This window comes from Hypomesus transpacificus, chromosome 21 (genome assembly GCF_021917145.1).
Source record: "Hypomesus transpacificus isolate Combined female chromosome 21, fHypTra1, whole genome shotgun sequence".
NCBI classification, from domain to species: domain Eukaryota; kingdom Metazoa; phylum Chordata; class Actinopteri; order Osmeriformes; family Osmeridae; genus Hypomesus; species Hypomesus transpacificus.
Genome location: NC_061080.1, coordinates 7,111,399 through 7,132,119, shown reverse-complemented (window position 1 = coordinate 7,132,119; position 20,721 = coordinate 7,111,399). Strand labels below are relative to the sequence as shown.

At 42.8% G+C, this 20,721-nt stretch overlaps 1 pseudogene; it reads left to right on the top strand.

The window, feature by feature from the left end:
• Positions 1-56: 56 nt before the first annotated feature.
• LOC124483733 lies at positions 57-1,668 on the top strand (annotated as a pseudogene).
• The last annotated feature ends 19,053 nt before the right edge of the window (positions 1,669-20,721 follow it).

The window sequence follows — 20,721 nt, the reverse complement described above, 5'->3', positions numbered from 1 at the left end:
CCCGGTTGCCGTCTCTCCGGGCTGTCACTGACTCTCTAGTAGTCACCACACTCTTCATGGTTGTCATCCAGTCTTTCCTGGCTGTCACTGATCACTCAGGGTATTCACTGTGTACATACATCTACTAATGCCTAATCTGGACAAACTGTCCCAAACTCTTCTGGAGAAGAGGGAGGATCCCTGAACAATGGAGAGTGGCTGAAGGGGTATGGATCCCGAAGGAGGAAAACTCCACTCAGCTAGACCAGTTGCGCATCATCTACCTGCTGTGTTGAGGCAAAGGTTTTCTTCAGTGCTGTTTCCAAACAGCTGTGTACCTACCTGGCAAAGAACACCTACATCGTTACATCTGTCCAGAAAGGCGGCATTCCAGGAATGTCAGGATGTCTGGTGCATACTGGTGTGGTGACACAGCTTATTCGGGAGGCCAGAGAGAACAAGGGCAACCTGTCAGTGTTGTGGCTTGACGTGGCAAATGCATTCGGTTCCATTCCACACAAGCTGGTTCAGCTCACCTTGAGAAAACATGTACTCAGCAGGTGTAGAGACCTCATCGCTGATTATTACAGCAATTTCAAGATGAGGGTCTCTTCAGGAGCAATAACATCCAGTTGGCACAAGGTGGAGATCGGTATCATCAAAGGGTGTACTATCTCTGTGACATTGTTCTCCCTAGCCATGAACATGCTCACTAAGTCTTCTGAGCCAGAGTGCAGAGGGTCCCGCATGAATTCCGGACAACGACAACCACCCATCAGGGCATTCATGGATGACCTCACAGTCATGACAGAATCAGTCCCAGGCTGCCGGTGGATTCTGAAGGAACTTGAAAAGCTGGTGGAGTGGGCCTGGATGCGTTTCAAAACCGCCAAATCAAGATCAATGGTGCTGAGGAAAGGGAAGGTGGAGGACAAGTTCCGTTTTAACATCACAGGCACAGCAACTCCAACTATCACAGAGAAGCCAGTCAAGAGTTTGGGCAAGGTTTTTGACTGCTCTCTGAGAGACACAACATCTATCCAGTCGACCTGCACTGAGTTGGATGGCTGGCTGTAATCCGTGGACAGGCCTACCAGGGAAGTTTAAAGCCTGGGTCTACCAACATGGCATTCTTCCCAGGATCCCGTGGCCCATCCTCGTCTAAGCGGTCCCTATCTCAACAGTTGAGACCTTGGGGAGGAAGGTCAGCAAACATCTCCGGAGATGGCTTGGATTACCAAGGAGCCTAAGCAGCATTGCACTCTACGGGAACACCAACAAACTGCGACTGCCTTTCAAATCCTTGGAGGAGGAATACAAGGTAACTAGAGCCAGAGAAGTGGTTCAGTACAGGGACTCAAGTGATCCGAAGGTGGCTAAATCAGGGATCCAAGTGAGGACTGGCTGGAAATGGAGGGCAGAGGAAGAAGTTCAAGAGGCAGATGCAAGGGTCGTCACAGGAGCCTGTTGGGAGTGGTCACACAAGGTCGAGCAGGGCTAGGATCCTTTCCAACTCCCCGAATGAACACCAGGGGGAAGGAAGGGCGATGACTTGTTCAGGAGGAGGTGAGAGCAGCTGTAGAGGAGACGTGAACCTGCAAGGCAGTGGGAATGAAGCAACAGGGAGCTTGGACGAGGTGGGAGAATGCGTTTGAAAGAAAAGTGACCTGTAACATATTTCAAAAGTAACCAAATCAGTATGTAAAACTCGCTCCAAATTCATCTATTTCTCTAAATTTGCGTCTTTGTCAATTTCTCAATTTACGTATACGCATGCGTCAAGCGGTTACTTATCCTGGATCTCAAATGTCAAGCTGCAATTCCTTTACTAGCCTGTATCCGCCGCCATCGCTGTTGAGTCTGTCTGTAAGTTTGTTAGCTACAAACGACGTTGCCATAGTTGCAAATTCAACTTCCTGGACTCTCCTCGGTCTCCGGCTAGGGGAGTGTATCTGAAAAGCTCAGTTTTCAGTGTCCGAATACACCGTATTAATGTGGACGGGAGGTACAAACGCAGACATATGTATGCGTTTTTTAATTTACTCGGGCTAGTGTGGACGGGGCCTCTGTCCTCTGTAACTGTCTAGGCTACATCTAGAAACTAAGCTGTGTGGTGCAGGGAACATCTCGTGATCAGACATTAAGTGTATTCGACTCCATGCAGCGCCGCAGCCGGCTGCAGGATACAGATTGGAGAAAGAGTTTATCATAGCCCAATACATAAAATGACAAATTTTCCGACTTTACAGAGCCGTTTATAACTCCTCCCCGACTGCAAGCGGCCACTCTCGCTGGTCGTTTCATGCAGCCGTAGCCGATGTCAAACACAGCTATCGGTTTAGGGAGCGCTAGATTGGCTTTGCAAAAAATAACTTGATATGGAGCGTTCTATTAACGGAACGACGCATTTTAAATATCGCTCAATCACGTGAATTTGATCGTGGGAAGCCGAAATCGTGATCGTGATAAAAATTTGATTAATCGCGCAGCCCTAACTAGTACGCACGTGTTGAAATCAAATGTAGATATTACAGTAACCTCAATCACAGAACACAAAACCGAAGCAACATTTCCAGATAAATTCAACACGTAGGCCTAAACCAAAAATATTCTTTAAACAACATAAACTGACATTTCCGTTTGAATGCATAAAAACTTTCTATAAACGTTTCAATAACCTGGGATTGTAATTATTTGCATGAATATCGCTTTCGTTGCCAAAACTGGTCTTTACCAATTATCTGACCCAAGAACCAAAATTTAGCAGCGCAATAGCCTACTATCCAATATCGAATCAAGCTCATAAGATAGAAAATCGGTCTGTACATGATTTCCAAATCAAAAGTATGACAACTCACAATATTTTCTTAAGATTGACAAAGAAACAGAAACACACGTTTTCAAACCAATACATTTCTCTTTTCAACATCAAATTCTCTCTTTTTTTATCACTCATGACAGCTGTGGGCCACTGCATGCAGAGTGAGCCTCTTTTCAAATAGAGAATTCAGTCAATGAATTTACATTCATACTTTCTCCTTCTTCAAAACAAATCAGACTGATGTAAAATCTAACATCAAATATCTAACTGTAATGTCCTCACTGCAGTGTAGCAACCGTAGCTATACATCCAGCTAAAAATGAAAATGTCAGTTTCTAACCCCAAAACTCCCGAGACAGCTTTTCAAATTAAAAGTCCTTTCAACATTTTGCCTTAATGGCAACACACTCCCCGCCTGTCCTCTGTGAGGTCATTATACAAACAAATTATGAATTAACTAAACTACACATCACTCTTTCCTCAGAAGCAAAACAAGTTCTGTCACTGGTCTAAGGTAGTTTTTTGAATGTCCTTGATCTGTGGTCTTCAATTCCACCTTACGGACTTTCCCATCTTCTCCAGGAATACATTTTGTGATTACAGCCAAAGGCCAGTTTTTGCGGACAGCTTGGTTGTCTTTAAGAAGGACGACGTCTTCTTCTTGCAGATTTTGGTGGGACTTAGTCGATTTCTTCTGGCTGTGCAAAGTTGACAAGTACACTTGGCTCCAGAATATGTTGGACAAGGCCTGTACTTGTTTCCACTGCTTGGTGAGGAGGTCTCTGTCCGTAAAGTCTCCTGGAGGAGGCGGGACGCCGGCTTTCTGAGTTAATAGCATCGATGCTGTGAGAATGAATGGGTCCTCTGGGTCATTTGAAACCGGAACTAGTGGTCTTCCGTTCATAATTGCTGCCACTTCTGCCATTGATGTGCACAAGACTTTGTGGGTCAGGTGAGTGCCATGTTCAAGAAGCATTGAATCCAAGATCCTTCGGGCTACTCCGATGAGGCGTTCCCATGAACCATCCATATGCGAAGCATGTGGTGAGTTAAACACCCAGGAACATCCTTGTTGGTGTAAGTACCTCTGCACAGTGGTGTCGGGTTGGTCTGCGCCCATCCTCAGAATCAGAATATTTCTCTAAGTTGATTAGTAAGAACAAACACAACACTAAGTTCCTATTTGATACTGTTGCAAAACTCACTAAGAAAAGTACACTCTGTGTTAGTTCAGATCTCTCTCCCAATGATTTCTTAGATTTCTTTGACCAAAAAATCTATGCAATAAGGGACAAACTACAGACTATTCCTGGAGGAGTGGCCATCAACACTGATTTTCCCTCTGTACCCAGCATTCTGCATGTTGAGACTCTCACTCACTTTAACCCTATTTCTATGGAAGCATTCATCAAGCTGATAGATTCCTCGAAACCCACTAGCTGCCTTCTCGATCCCCTCCCTGCCAAACTTTGTAGGGAACTTCTCCATATTATTGGACCGCCCATGCTTAGTATTATTAATGAATCTCTTGTAACTGGACAAGTCCCTGACGATTTCAAACAAGCTATTATCAAGCCCCTTCTTAAAAAACCAAACCTGGATCCAGGTTGTCTTAGCAATTACAGGCCCATTTCAAATTTGCCATCTCTCTCCAAAATTTTGGAAAAAGCTGTGGCAAAACAGCTCACTGAGCACCTCTCCTCAAATCAGCTCTATGAACCTCTCCAGTCTGGATTTCGTCTTCACCACAGCACTGAAACTGCATTAGCCAAGGTAGTCAATGATCTATTATTAGCCTCTGACGCGGGCTTTAGCTCTGTCCTTGTTCTTCTAGACCTAAGTGCAGCTTTTGACACTGTAGATCATGAGATTCTCCTGGAACGTATGGAGAACTATGTTGGGATTTCTGGTACTTCACTTCAGTGGTTCAGATCGTATCTATCTGATAGATCACAATATGTCCACTATGATGGTTGCTCATCCAGGAGCTCCATTGTAAAATACGGAGTACCACAGGGTTAAAACACCGAAATAATTTATCCCATCTAACCTTAGACTTAGACGGCGTCAAAGTATCTCAAAGCCAGCTGGTAAAAAATCTGGGAGTCACAATGGACCCAGACCTTTCGTTTGAGTACCATATTAAGCAAATCACCAGAACAGCATTTTTCCATCTACGTAATATTGCCAAAATACGAAAATTCCTCTCAAAGGATGATGCTGAAAAACTAATACATGCTTTTGTTACGTCCCGATTGGACTACTGCAATGTGTTGTTCTCTGGCCTCCCAATTACCTACCTAAAAAACTTACAGCGGGTGCAAAATGCTGCTGCTAGACTATTGACTAAAACTAGAAAGTTTGATCATATAACATCGACTCTTATCTCTTTACACTGGCTCCCTATCCAAGCCAGAGCTGATTTCAAAGTTCTACTACTAACTTACAAATCTCTGCATGGATTGGCACCACTGTACCTCTCCGGTCTCCTTGCACCCTATTGCCCCGCAAGGACTCTAAGATCTCAAAATGCCGGCTATCTGGTAATACCCAAAGTTAAGAAAAAAACTGCTGGAGGTAGGGCGTTCTCATATAGAGCACCTCTTCTTTGGAACAAATTACCCATCTCAATTAAGGAAGCTGATACTGTCTCGACATTTAAAACTAGATTAAAAACGTTCTTGTTTAGTCAATTCTATGATTGTTAAAGGGAAGTATGTGTGTACTTTCTATGTAAACCTGGGGTGTGTGCTTGCCTATGTGTGTATCACATGTAACTTTTAAATTTTAATTATAGCTTATGTTCACATTGCCCAGCTAGATGTTACAAATAAAGTAAACCTGTTACTGTATATTGTAAGTATTATTATTATAGTTCCGTTGCTGTATATTGTTACTGTTATAGTTTTTATTACTAGTTGGAGACAACGGGGGACTGGTTGTTTTCATCCTTATTCGTATAAGTATAACCTACTTTAGAGTTCTTTCCCCTGGAACAGATTTCATGTTCCAACTGAGGGGGGCTGTCGTTGTTTTGGTGTGTGGGGCTGCATCAAATACCCTTTTTGCTCTGTTAAATTGCTGCACTAGTCCACACTTGACCGGTGGGGATCTCATTCTATTATGACTGTAACTGTTAGCTGCTCCTGGCATTCAGTCCACACATTCCCTGTGGTGTGGGGGGTTTGAGCTGTCAGGACCTGCTTGGTCGTCGGTCTGCCTACGCTGAACCAGGTCGTCACCCGGAATCCAGTCTCCATGACGGCCAACAGCGAGTTTCCCGGTCCCATCCAACGTCTATAAAGCCGAACAATGGATTTTGGTGTTTCAAAACCCATTGACACTGTATGACTATGTTTAGCTTGTGTTCTGCTCCTCTCTCTTACCAACCGTCTCTGGAGGAGGGGATCCCTCTCTGAGTTGCTCCTCCCAAGGTTTCTTCCATTTTTTCTCCCGGTGGGAGTTTTTCTGGGAGTTTTTCCTTGTCTTCCTTGAGGGTTTAGGTTGGTTGAGGGGCAGTTCTATGGGCGCATGTGAAGCCCTCTGTGACATGCTTGCGTGTAAAAAGGGCTATACAAATAAATTTGATTTTATTTGATTTGATCCTGAGTTCTCTGCAGGACCCAATGAAATTTGTACCACAATCTGACCTTAGTTGTTTGGCTGGTCCTATTATGGCAAAGAAGCGCCTTAAGGCGTTAATGCAGCTTGAATCATCCATTGAGGCAATCAACTCGATGTGAACTGCCCTAGAGCTCATACAACAGAACAATATGGCCCACCGCTTGCTCTCAGACTGCGCCCCTCTTGTACGTCTGGTAGTGATGTGCCATGGTCCGAAGACATCCAACCCCACATACGTGAAGGGAGGGCAGGCCATGAGACGCTCCCAGGATCCAGAGTCCTGCAGCTCTCACGGCACTTTCAGTTAGATGGCGACCCTGATGTTTTACTTGGGCATGATGGTGTCTGATGAGCAGCAAGGACACATGGTTTTCTTTTGGGAGAATAACAGGGCTCTTTTGCTCAATCTTCACATCTGCGTTTTTCAGACGGCCTCCGAGGCAGTTAAGGTCATTCCGCAAGATAGGGTTGAGCCGACGTAGGCAGCTGTTTAGAGGAGCTGGCTTGTCTCTTTTTAAAGTTTCAAACTCTTTCTCAAATGCTTTCCTCTGCACAGCTCTGATGATGACTTCTCTTGCTTGGTAAAGCTCATCCGGAGAGAGAGGCATCTCACATTTATGCCATCCCTTACACTTGTCCATGATGTTAGAGGACTTGTAAGATCTCACAACATGGATTAAGAGTGCCACAGCTCGCTGGAGTGAGTCAAAGTTGGAGAACCTCTCAAAACTCTCTATGCTGAGACCTTCTCCATGTAGCTGGGTGACATAGCATTTCACCTCCGGACGAATCTCCGCATCTACTTCTGGTGAGACTAAACTGAATAACTGAATGGGTTCAGGCTGAATGGAAGGCTTATGCAAAAAGGTAGGTCCAGACATTGGTCTTATGAACTGCAATGGGGTTCTTGGTGCTTTTAAAATGGGAACTTTCAGCCTTCAAAGGAGGCCCACTAGCATGTAAAAAGGCAAAACTGGGATCATTTCTTTTCTTTGCCTCATAGCACATGAACCTAGTAAAGAACTCAAATGGTGAAAACCGTCCTCCATTTCATTCTTTATACCTTCAACCCGCAGAGATCCATTTTTCCTGAAGTCCATAAGGCAGCTTGGCTACTATAGGTTCAATGCCGCGTGCAGTATCCAAGTAGGACAAACCTGGAAGGTAGCCATCTTCCTTAGCACACTGCACTTCTATCAGCAGATCTGCTAGCTCCCTTAGCTTCAGATTTTCTTTCGCCGAAAGCTTAGGAAATTTGTCGAGTCGAGTGAAGAGGGCCTTTTCAACCACCTCTGGCGCTGCATAACATTCCTGAAGACGTTCCCAGGCTTTCCTGAGTGCTATGTCTGGACTTGCTATGTGCGCTGAACGTAAGCGTTTTACTTGGTTGCTGGATTCTTTGCCAAGCCATCGAGTCATTAAGTCCAGCTCCTCGGTAGCAGTAAGACCCAGGCCTTGGGTAGCATTTTTATATGAAGACTGCCAAGCACGATAATTTTCAGGTTGATCATCAAACTCATACAAGCTTGCACTCACCAGGTCACATTGAGCTAAATATTGTGCAAGATGTTCAGTTGTGCGCACACTCTGTTCGGTTTTCAGCTGAGGGAAGAAGTGCGGATCAGAAACATTTAAGTCAGTGTGAAATGTTTTTGAATTGACCTGAGCATCCTTTATGTCAAATATGCCTGACAGTTTGACTGCTGGTGGAACATAAGTATAGTCTGGGCCATCTACTAGTAAATCCACTTTACCAGTGTTGTTAGCCTGTGCTGGTTCATGTAAAGAAACAGGAACCTGCCGGTATGAAGAAAAGGGGTTGTTTGGACTGAAACAGAGAGTGGCAGCTGTAGCAGGCTGAAATGACTGAGTGCTAGCCTTCGTAGCTGCTCGCTCTGGGGAGCTAGTTGGGTCAAAATAAGCTTGGACGTATTCGCTTGTCCGCTCTAGTTTATCTTCTTCTGATGGGCCCGTTTCATCCAACAGAATAGGCATTGTGTGAGCTGATTCCCAAACGGCTACTTCGGTGTCAGCAGCTGCTGCTTCACGGCACATCGCGAGTGTCTCAAGCTCAGTCTCTCTTCTTACTCTCTCCAACTGTGATTCAGCTTCTTTAGCTGCTTTGTCTATTTTAGCTTCAGCTTCTTGTCCTGCGTATGTAGCGCGTACTTTAGCAGCTGCTGCTTTTGCACGTTTGTGGATCAGCGCACTGTTTGATGATGCAGATGAACGAGAACTTCTTCCACTCGCTACAGAAGCCTTAGCACTTTTTGTGTCCATCTTGCCACGAAGTTTAACACTAACTTCTCTGTCTTTTTACTGTGATGTCCTCACTGAAGTGTAGCAACTGTAGCTATACATCCAGCTAACTCTGATGCAAAATGACAAGTCGTAGTGAACGTTTACTTGCTGTTTACTGATTTCCAATATCATCTTACATGACAAAGTAAAAACTGTAGCAAAGGAAAAAAGTTTGACTGTTTTAGCATAAATCTCGTAATGGAATACAACTGTAAATATATGTAAATAAGATGTAACTATGTGTAGTCTTTCCTTTTTAAACAGTATTTTAACATTAACTTATTTACAACAATTAATTTGTACTTACGACATTGCCTCTGGTGCTAACAATCGTGTATACATTTGTGTTTACTTTCCAATCAAAAGGAAAATGAATATCGCTTTCGTTGCCAAAACTGGTCTTTACCAATTATCTGACCCAAGAACCAAAATTTAGCAGCGCAATAGCCTACTATCCAATATCGAATCAAGCTCATAAGATAGAAAATCGGTCTGTACATGATTTCCAAATCAAAAGTATGACAACTCACAATATTTTTCAATACATTTCTCTTTTCAACGTCATAATTCTCTCTTTTTTTATCACTCATGACGGCTGTGGGCCACTGCATGCAGAATGAGCCTCTTTTCAAATAGAGAATTCAGTCAATGAATTTACATTCATACATTCTCCTTCTTCAAAACAAATCAGACTGATGTAAAATCTAACATCAAATATCTAACTGTGATGTCCTCACTGCAGTGTAGCAACCGTAGCTATACATCCAGCTAAAAATGAAAATGTCAGTTTCTAACCCCAAAACTCCCGAGACAGCTTTTCAAATTAAAAGTCCTTTCAACATTTTGCCTTAATGGTTAACATTTACATTTAGTCATTTAGCAAACGCTCTTATCCAGAGCGACTTACAGTAAGTACAGGGACATTCCCCCCGAGGCAAGTAGGGTGAAGTGCCCAAGGACACAACGTCATTTGCCACGGCCGGGAATCGATCTGGCAACCTTCAGATTACTAGTCCGATTCCCTAACCGCTTAGCCATCTGACTTCCCTGTTAACACAAAGTTATAACACAATATGATAAGTCAATTGTCTCTCCTCTGCCAACAATGTCATAACCGATAAACATCCATAAGAATCTGAAGAGAATATAACAAAGTCTCTCCCTTGTGTTTCATCTGTGTACGTGTGTCAACATTGTGCGTCACCAGTTCGGAACTCAACTTCCAGTCACGAAGCCCTCTGATTTGCAAGAGTTCGCCCCCAATTTCCAGAAAACTTTCAACAGTGATGACCCATCTCTGGACATTCACGTCCATAATGCTCAAATACCCGCAGTTAAACCACGCATTTTGTGCTCAACATAGATTGACCATTCCTATCCAATCGTGTTGGCCTAACTTTGTGTCTTTGACTTTCCTGCATGCTTTCCAAACACATTTCAACATGTTCTGCATTCACTTTGATCAATAGTCACTCGTCCCTTGAGACAAAAGCAATAGCACCCAAGCCTGTAACATTCTTTATTAGTGATGGGAAGTTCGGATCATTTTACTGATTCGGTTCTTTGAATCTCGTTCAGTAAAATGAACAAATCTTTTTTCGAGTCATTCGTTCATTTCAACGGGGAGGGGGGGCTATACGTCCACTGCCAACACGTATCATATTCTCATGTAGGTTAGTGCATGACATGTGCACCAGAAGATACTATTTCAAAAGAAATTCCTGCATTAAAATAATGTATCATGACAATTTGTATGATTTGGTCATTTATTATCACACTAGCATTTAATTATCACGGCAAACAATTACACTGCACTGAACTGTGAGTGTAAATTACAGTCACCAACAGATGCACCTCGAGTCATCCGTCTGTCAAACTCCTGAAGTTTGCGGATGACACCTCCCTCATTGGGCTCATCTCTGACGGGGAAGAGTCTGACTACAGGTGGGAAGCTGACAACCTGGTGACCTGGTGTAGCCAGAACAACTTAGAGCTCAATGCTCTTAAGACAGTGGAGATGGTTGTGGACTTCAGGAAGAACACAGCCCCACTCACCCCCATCACCCTGAGTGACTCCCCAGACAACACTGTGGAGTCCTTCTACTTCCTGGGCACCATCCTCTCCCAGGACCTCAAGTGGGAACTGAACATCAGCTCTCTCACCAAAAAAGCACAACAGAGGATGTACTTCATAAGGCAGCTGAAGAAATTCAACCTGCCAAAGACAATGATGGTGCACTTCTACACAGCCATAATTGAGTCCATCCTCACTTCTTCTATCACCATCTGGTACGCTGCTGCCACTGCCAAGGACAAGAGCAGACTGCAGCGTATCATCCGCACTGCTAAGAAAGTGATCGGCTGCAATCTGCCTTCCCTTGAGGATCTACACACCTCGAGGTCCCTGAGGCGAGCGAGGAAGATTGTGGCCGACCCATCTCACCCTGGACACTCCCTGTTCCAGCTACTCCCCTCCGGCAGAAGGCTGCGGTCCATCAAGACCAAATCCTCACGCCACAAGAACAGTTTCTTCCCATCCGCTGTTGGCCACTTTAACAAGGCCAAGGACTCACATTGACTCTAAATCACAATCTGCACAATGACACCCTGCACATTGCAATTTGCACTATTGTATTGTTTGCACTATCTGTATATTTTTGTATTTTTAGGTTAAATTGTAAATTGCTACTTATATTTTTAATGCTACTTATATTTTTATTTCTTATTCCCCTTAGTATTACCTAGACCCCCCTTAGTATTAGCTAGACTTTGCTCCTTTTGTATAGATAGTCCACATATTTAAGTTTCAATATTCCTATATGTTTAATGTATGCACCTCCCTGCCAAAGTAAATTCCTTGTTTGTGCAAACACTCATGGCGAATAAAATCCCTTCTGATTCTGAAATGTAAAGTGAAAATAACAAAACAAGTCAGTATTATGACTTGAGCAAATATCATTCACGTCTTACTAAAACAGCGGCCCCACGAAAGGGAATGAGGAAACCGTTTCCTCTACTAAAAAATACAATGCGGGTCACGTGAAAAAAGGATCCACAGACTCGTAGAAAGACCGAGTCGGGAAATGAACGAATCGTTTGTTTCCTCTAGCTACAGAGCCTATGCAGGTCACTTGAAAAAAGATCCAAAGACTCGTAGAAAGACCGAGTTGGGAAATGAACGAATAGTTTGTTTCCTCTAGCTACAGAGCCTATGCTGGTCACGTGAAAAATGATCCAAAGACTCGTAGAAAGACTGAGTCGTTAAATGAACAAATTGTTTGTTTCCTCTAGCTACCAGTACAGAGCCAATGCAGGTCACGTGAAAAATTATCCAAAGACTCGTACCCGAAGACCGAGTCGGGAAATGAACAAATCATTTCTGTTTACTTGGACGAGCCTATGCAACAGTCCCGATGCGCAGCCACGAGAAAATGAACAAATCACTCTTTGAGAGGACTCGTTACTTCCGAGTCCTTGTAAGGATTCGTTCAAAATGAACGAATCGTTCATGAACGACACATCACTATTCTTTATTCCAAACACAAAAACTCGTTCTGGGACTCAAACCCTTTTGTACCGGAGAGGGCTTTAACTTCTCCTTCTTTTGAATCACAACATAATAAGTAGGTTATAGGCAATAATACAAGTCAAAGCACAGCCGCAATCTTTGCGGGAATCCAAAGCAAATCAACACAAATTCCAGGATCCTGCCTTCTTGACTTATCCTAGATATAACCGTCTGTCAGAAGACATCTGTATCGTAAGACAAATGTCTGGCCTCAGGTTCGTAGTTTGTTCTCGCTTTGCCAGCAAAACCTCATGCGCCTGCGCATCCACCCGCAAACCCCTACGAGCTACGGATGAATACCCACCGCAAAGTTTGTCTGCAGAACAGCCCACACTATCTGTTCTAATATTTATTTATTTCTGACTCTACATGCCCCCATCCAATCAGAAAAGCCATCCAATCAGGCTTACATCTATTATTTTCCAAATTGTGTAACAATTTCCCTCTTCACAAGCTTTTCGTAATTCAATAAAGTCCTTAAAACAAAACGACCCCACAATCGGAAATACACATTATCAATCCATATTTGCATTTGCAATAAACTGTCATTACCATACTTTTGCTTCATGTAATCGATGTTTGGACAGGTTCATTCTGCCTCCAGACCATCTTAAGCCCTATTCATTTTCGAATTACAATCCATATTCGAACACATTGAACCAACAATGACCAACGAAGGAACATAGACACAATCACCCCTTTCCTTTTCTAAAAACTCTTAAATTCCGATTTCACACCTTTTCAATGAAAATATTAGCCTGACGTTGTCAAACTCATAATTCTAGTCAGAATATGAGTCTGAAAACTCTCCGTTGGGCTGTAAGTAAGTAAGACTTTATTTATATAGCACATTTCATACAAGAATTGTAGCTCAAGGTGCTTTACATTAAATCAATAAAAACAATAATACAAGTGATAAAAATTATAATTAAAATAGCAACAATAATATAACTAATAAAAGTAGTAAAACCCTTCTGAGATAAAATTACTTAAATGCTTCGGTAAAAAGGTAGGTTTTAAGCTGTCTTTTAAAAATGTCTAGCGTGTTTGCTTCCCCAATATTTATGGGTAATTTGTTCCATAGTTTTGGGGCATAATTAGCAAAGGTGGAATCACCAATCTTCTTATGACTGCTTCTGGTGACCTCTAATAGGCCTGCATTTGATGATCGCAGTGTTCTAGCTGGTGTGTAGTTTATAAGGGAGTTAGCAATGTAGCTAGGTCCTTTTCCATGTAGAGCTTTGTATATGAGGAAAAGGACCTTAAAGTCAATTCTGAAGGTAACAGGGAGCCAGTGTAAAGTAGCTAGGATAGGACTAAAGTGTTCTCTCCTTTTAGTTTTGGTTAATAATCTAGCTGCAGAATTTTGAATGAGCTGTAATCTTTCAGTGGTTTTCTTGGGAAGACCAGTGAAAAGTGCGTTACAGTAGTCCAGCCGGCTGGATATAAAAGCATGAATTAAGTTTTCTGCATCATTTTGGTTCATGAATGGTCGTACCTTTGCTATATTCCTCAGGTGAAAGAAAGCTGTTTTGGTCACTTTATTTATGTGAGAGTTGAAATTCAAATCTGAGTCCAGGATTACACCGAGACTTGTCACCTCTGGTTTAAGACAGGGGGTTAAGCCTCCTAGATTCTGAGTAAGCATCTCTCTTTTGGATTTGGGGCCACATAGTAGGACTTCGGTTTTGTCTTCATTTAATTTAAGAAAGTTATCATTCATCCATTTGTTTATTGCCAACAGGCAGTTGGTAATGGAATTGATGGCCGTTGCATCGTTGGGTTCAGTGGATATATATAGTTGTGTGTCATCCGCATAGCTATGGAAATCTATGTTATGTTCTCTGATTATGTCGCCGAGTGGTAACATATAAAGAGAAAAAAGTAATGGGCCTAGGCAGCTTCCTTGAGCAACCCCATAGCAGTTCTCATGTTTCTTAGACCTATGGTCTCCTAAACTAACATAAAACTTCCTTCCTGTGATATATGATTTTATCCAGTTCAATACACTATCCGTGAACCCAATAAGCTTTTCCAGTCTATTGATTAGGATGTCGTGATCAATTGTATCAAATGCTGCACTAAGATCTAGCAGGATAAGGATAGAGATTTTATTTGCATCAGAGTTTAATCTGAGGTCGCTAATTATTTTGGTGAGAGCAGTTTCAGTACTGTGATATTTCTTGAAACCTGCCTGCGAGACTTCCAGAATGTTATTTTCTTCGAGAAAATAATTTAAAACTATATTTTCCAGTACTTTACTAATAAATGGAAGGTTTGATATTGGTCTGTAATTTGCAAGTAGACTGTTATCCAATTTGGGTTTCTTTAATAGGGGCTTTACAACAGCTGTTTTGAATGCATCTGGGAAGACGCCAGTTCTAAGGGATGTGTTTATAATCTCTAGTACCGGACCTGAGACACTATCAAACACTCGCTTAAAGAATGTTGTGGGTATAGGATCAATATCTGAGGTTGTGGAGTTAGATTCGCTGACAATTTTGGAAAGTTCACTAAGTGTGATACAGGTAAATGTGCTCATGGTTATGTTGCAGAATCTACTGATGTCAGTTTCGACCCCACTATTAATTATACTAGCTCTGATCAGAGTTATTTTGTTCTTGAAGAGCAAAGCAAGCTCTTCACATTTAACTGCTGAGGATGGGGGTGGGACAGGGACAGTGTTTAACAGCTGGTGGAGAAAAGAACTCTGGAATTTCTGGCATTTTCTGTTATAATGTTGGAGAAATATTCTCTCCTTGCTAGACGGGTGGTCTTGTTATAGGTGGTTAGTGTATCTTTGTAGATATTGTAGTGGATAGTGATCTTTGTTTTCCTCCATTTTCTCTCTGCTGCACGGCATTTTCTTTTCGTTTCACTAACATTTTTATTTCTCAGCCATGGGGAGGTTCTGCTTGTGCACTTCTTTTTGGTTTTTAGTGGTGCAACAGAGTCTAACACAGTTAATAGTGCATCATTGAGGTTCTCTACCATTTAATTCAGAGAGCAATCATGATTAGTTGGCTCATATAGAGCGAATTGTTCAGAAAATTTCATCATAGCTGAATCGTCTAAATTTCTTCTTTGGACTAAGAATTCTAAGTATATAATGATGGTCTGAGAGGGGTCGATCAGTTATCGAAATATTATTGATATTTAGTCCAGTTGTTATCACTAGATCTAGTGTGTTTCCGTGCTGGTGTGTTGGGTCTGTTATGTGTTGAGTTAGATCAAAGCTGTCGAGGAGATTTAAGAGCTCAATAGTTCATGGGTCTGCTTTTTTATTTACTTGGATATTTAAGTCTCCGTTTAAAACTACTTTGTCATATCTAGTGACACATAGTGATAATAGTTCAGAGAATTCTTGTATGAATATTGGCGAATGCTTGGGTGGCCGATATATAATAACAACAAGTATTGATTCGGTTTTGAGCTCTATAGCAAGATATTCATATGATGTGAATTCACCTAGCTCAGTAATTTTGAACAACAGTTTAGAGGAGAAAATTGCTGCGACTCCTCCACCTTTTTTTGATTTCCTAGAAACTTGGTGAAAGCTGTAATCGGGCGGACACGCTTCTATCGGACACGGCTGTGACTTTGGGGCGTGTTTCAACGGAACTTGTAAAACAAATGCCTCTTCGCTCAATTGGATAGACCTACAACCAATCAGAGCAACGTAATATGTTGTTTGTTGAAAACGAATTCAACCCATGCGCTCTTTCGTGACGTTGTTGATTACGTTACTGTTGATCATCTGTCCATCATCGTATAAAGCCCGCCTTGGCAAATTCATTGGTCCGTCCCGATTCTGGTTTTCTGTAGTTGTCCCCAATACGAGACCCTCCAGACCCAACTTCCAGACCACATTTTTTTGTGGGTGGGGAGAAGTTGGGCTGGCAGCCAGGCTATGAAAATATAGGCTACCCAATTGCACAATCATAAATCACATATATTTAAACTAGTGCTGTCAAACGATTAAAATGTTTAATCGCGATTAATCGCATTAATGTCATAGTTAACTCGCGATTAATCACAATTAATCGCACATTTTTATCTATTCTAAATGTCCCTTGATTTCTTTTTGTCCCATTCTTTTTTCAAATTGTAATGCTCTTATCAACATGGAAAAGTGGTTCGGATTGCTTCGTGCAAATATTTTTTGTTATTGAAAACAACATTGCAATCGCCTGGCTTTGACGAGGGGGCGGAGAATTCGCATCATCTGTGTGCTTGGCCATCAAGTGGTATTTCAGACTGGACGTGCTGCGATGATAGCTCAGTTTACAACGACAAAACACACAGATCACTTTGGTCTTGTCAATGGAACCATTTGGCAACTTTTTAAAAGTAAACTTTCCATTCAGAATCTTATTGGCATCCATTTCGGCGTCTCGCGCTCGCCATCCACTCAAAACGTAACGTTAACCTACTACCAGAGAATGTCTCATATCCGTAAACGGGCTCTGCTACTACGCTTTAGCCGGATCGCAAGCCAAACAAGTGTGTGGCGTGCCTGTTGTTTTGTTTCCGGTCTAGCTAGATCCGGTGTGGTGTTGTAGTTTTTCTAACTTCGGTAGTTGTTGCAACAGCATGTGAAAAAAAACTACAAAGTTTGCTAGGCCAAAAAGAGCGTTAATCGCGCGATAAAAAAATTGACGCCGTTAATTTGGGTTTGCGTTAACGCCGTTAATAACGCGTTAAACTGACAGCCCTAATTTAAACAAATAAAAATAATTAAAACTTTGATTTTTGTAATTTGTATATAGCTTTTACTCTGACACCGTTACTCTTACTTCTTTAGACCTCAAAAAACATAACTTGCAAGTAAAACAAAAATGAACACGCGTGTTTTAAAACTAAATTCCTTTGTTTTGAAATTCCTCAGGATAGGCCTACTTCCCGACTTCTTTTTTTTTTTTTTTTTTTTTACACTCAGGTACCAATCCTCTCAAGTATATTTTACCAATTCTTTCGGGACTTGGAATCATGTTAGGCCAACTGTTATGACCACCATAAAGCCAATACAATATCTCAAAATATCACTAACCCAACATATTCTAATCCTAGGGTCTCAAACAGACATATAACACGATATCACATATGAATTTATCACCTTTTGTGTGCACGTCTACACACTTTCCCGGCATGCTTTTTTACGACTGTACACGTAAAGGATGAGTTTTCCTCCGACCTCACCCAATTATTTTGTATGACTTGCACATACAGGACAAAGTTTTCCTCCGGCCTCTGCCCAATCATTAACTTAAAGGAGACATGACATGAAAACTTCATTTTATGAGGTTATTTACATTTATTCATTTAGCAGACGCTTTTATCCAAAGCGACTTCGAAGAGAGAGCTTTACAAAGTGCATAGGTCACTGATAATAACAACAAGATAGCCCCCAAAGCATTGCGGGTAGCCAAAAACAAGAAGTATACATTGTGAACAACCCAAAAATAAGTGCTAAAGGGAAGAAACCATAAGAGCATGTAGTTAAGCAAGTTACAATTACACAACTCATATTATTTAACATTAATATGAGTTCCCCTAGCCTGCCTTTGGTCCCCCAGTGGCTAGAATTTTCGTTAAGTGTAAACCAAGCCCTGCATGTTCTTCTCCGCCATTTGACAAAATGAAGGCTCAATTGCTCTGTTTGAAAATCTCCCCCTGGTGACGTAGATAGGGGGAAGGTTACCTCCCCTCTCTCTGCTTTGCCCGTCCAGATCATCTGGCCCGCCCATGAGAAACTGAGCTACCACCGTGCAAGGGCGAGTGCAATATAGTTTTTTCCTGGAGAGACATCATGACGAGCAAACAAACGAAGCATAACAGTTGCTCAGTGCTTGGATGTACAAATCAAAACAAAAGTATTTTTTTAGTTCCTTCATCCAAGCTTCAGCACAACCAGTATCTTAATTTGATTTTCGCTGGAATTGCGCCGACACAACTTCACAAAGTTTTGTTTGTCTGCGCCAAACATTTCAGCCTCTACTGTTTCCTCAACTTGAGCCAATACAAAACTGGCCTTGCTGAAATAAAATTATGGATCATTACTAACTCTCCTTGGTCAAGCTACAAACCTTGGACAAGTAAGTTAACTAACGCTATATCATTTTGTTGCTTTACTGTATGGTTACCTAGCTTGCTACCCTTAGAATGTTGCTGTAACATTAGCTCTGCAGCTAACGAGTTACTGTTGCTAATGTAAAGATAGATGGCATCAAGTATGTGTGTGAATACAAACGCTGTAACGCCAGTGTTGTACACTTCTTTGTTATTTGGATAACCGTTCTGCTGTTGGTGTTATGGCGCGATATCCGCCTTTCTCTTCGTTGAAATGACTAGAGTTCAAGTTCAAGTCTTTTATTTGTCAGGTGCACAGAGCAACACAAGGTTAGACTGGGCACTGAAATTCTTAAGACAAGACAACGCAAGCACTTGGCATAACATAACATATAAGTACACAGAACAAATTTACATCTATGCTGAGCTTAGATAAGTGAACTTCCTAAATATACAGATAGCAATAAATAAACGACTATACTAACCCTAACACTAAGACTTCCTAAATTACAGATAACAATAAATAGTACGCTATACTAACCCTAATACACAAAATTTGCAAATTTACAGATCAGTGACTTGTTTACAGATCAGTGACTTGTTTACAGATCAGTGACTTAACAGGAGCCTGGTGGCGAGGTACAGTAGTGCAATGTTACTGAAGAGCAACCAGTAGCTGAAAGTGACAGTGTATAAGTGACTAGTGTGCAGTAAAAATGTCCATATCAGTGTCCATTGAGAAGCCTGATGACCCTTGGGTAGAAACTGTTGTCCAGTCTGCGTGTGCGCGACCGGATGCTGCGGTAACGCCTGCCAGAAGGCAACGGGGTAAAGAGACTGAAGGATGAGTGGGAACAGTCTCTTAGAATCCTGCTGGCTTTCCTAAGGCAAAGTGTGTGGTAGGTGTCCTGTAGGGCTGGGAGCTTCCTGCCGATGATGAACTCAGCAGAACGGACCACACTTCGTAGGGCCTTGCGGTCCCGGTCTGTGCAGCTCCCATACCACACTGTTATACAACCAGTCAGAATGCTTTCTATAGTGCATCTGTAAAAGTTAGTAAGGATGACTGAGTCCATACCAAACTTCTTCAGTCTCCTCAGGAAGAAGAGGCGCTTACGGGCCGTTTTGACCACCTTGTCCGTGTGAACAGACCAGGTGAGGTCATTGCTGATGTTCACCCCGAGGAACTTGAAGCAGCTGACCTTCTCCACTTCCGATCCATTGATGAATAGGGGTGCATGCTCCTCCTCCTGCCGCCTCCTAAAGTCCACAATCATCTCCTTGGTCTTGCTGATGTTAAGAGAGAGGTTGTTGTCCTGACACCATGATGTCAGGGTGTCAACCTCCTCTCTGTAGGCTGACTCGTCACTGTCAGAGATGAGGCCCACGATGGTTGTGTCGTCAGCAAACTTAACGAGGAGGTTGGAGCTGTGCGTAGCCGCACAGTCGTGGGTGAACAAGGAGAACAGGAGAGGGCTGAGCACACAGCCCTGGGGGGTGCCTGTGTTGGTGATCAGTACAGATGAAGTGCGGTCACCGATTCTCACCACCTGTGGCCTCCCCGTCAGGAAGTGGAAGATCCACTTGCAGAGGGAGGTGCTTAGTCCCAGGTCCACAAGCTTGGAGACCAGTCTGGAGGGGATGATGGTGTTGAATGCAGAGCTGTAGTCAATGAACAGCATCCTCACATATGTATTCCCCTTGTCCAGGTGGGAGAGAGCGGTGTGCATGGTCAGAGCGATGGCATCGTCTGTAGACCTATTGGACCGGTATGCAAACTGCATAGGGTCCAGTGTGGGGGGCAGCGAGGAGCAGATGAATGATTTGACTAGCCGCTCGAAGCACTTCATGATGATAGAGGTCAGTGCTATTGGGCGATAGTCATTCAGACATGTGACCTTGGTGTTCTTGGGCACAGGGATGATGGTGGTCCTCTTGAAGCAGGTGGGGAGTACAGACAGGTTAAGGGAGAGGTTGAAGATGTCACTGAAGACCCCTGCCAGCTGGTCAGCGCAGCCCCTAAGGGCCCTACCTGATATGCCGTCTGGGCCAGGTGCCTTGCGAGGGTTGATCTTCTTAAAGCATAACCTCACCTCAGCTACAGTTAGTGTAGGCACACCACTGGCTTGGCCTTCAGGTAGCTCCACTGCAGGGGGTTCACTGTCCCTCTCAAAGCGAGCGTAGAAGGAGTTCAGCTCGTCTGGCAGTAGGACAGAAGACTGGGTCTCATTGTAGCCTCTCCCTTTGTAGTCTGTAATGGCTTTAAGTCCACTCCACATGCGCCTGGGGTCAGAGCCATGGTAGCTGGACTCCACCTTGGTCCTGTAGGCCCTTTTCGCTGCTTTGATGGCCTTCAGAA